Consider the following 423-nt stretch of genomic DNA (forward strand, 5'->3'; position numbering starts at 1 on the left):
ATAATATAAATCTTGGCAATAACTCTACCCTATGTGGGTTTTCATGAGGGAAAAGCACTTACAAAACAGGGTGGCCATAAATAATCAATGGAGAAGCAAGGCGAGATTAGTCAAGAATGAAACATTATGCCAGTTGGATTGAAATATAGCTGAGAAGAAATGAAAGAGAATAATAAACTCAGTAACTGCTCCTTGATACTCCAGGAAAAGTGAAAGGAAGCTGGATGACTTTTGAAACCAAATGTAAGACGCTACACATAAACTTTCATCAGCCAAACCATCTAATACAGGATATAAGGTCAATTCCTTTTAAAATTAACTGTAACACCTATTCCAGGGATTTCTAAATAGAGAACATGGGTTTTGAGATAACATATGACGTGAGAAATAGCTCTAGTAGTAAGGACTTGCACTGCCAACACA

This window comes from Elephantulus edwardii, unplaced genomic scaffold (assembly GCF_000299155.1).
Source record: "Elephantulus edwardii isolate Elephantulus edwardi_28Jun2011 unplaced genomic scaffold, EleEdw1.0 scaffold00040, whole genome shotgun sequence".
NCBI classification, from domain to species: domain Eukaryota; kingdom Metazoa; phylum Chordata; class Mammalia; order Macroscelidea; family Macroscelididae; genus Elephantulus; species Elephantulus edwardii.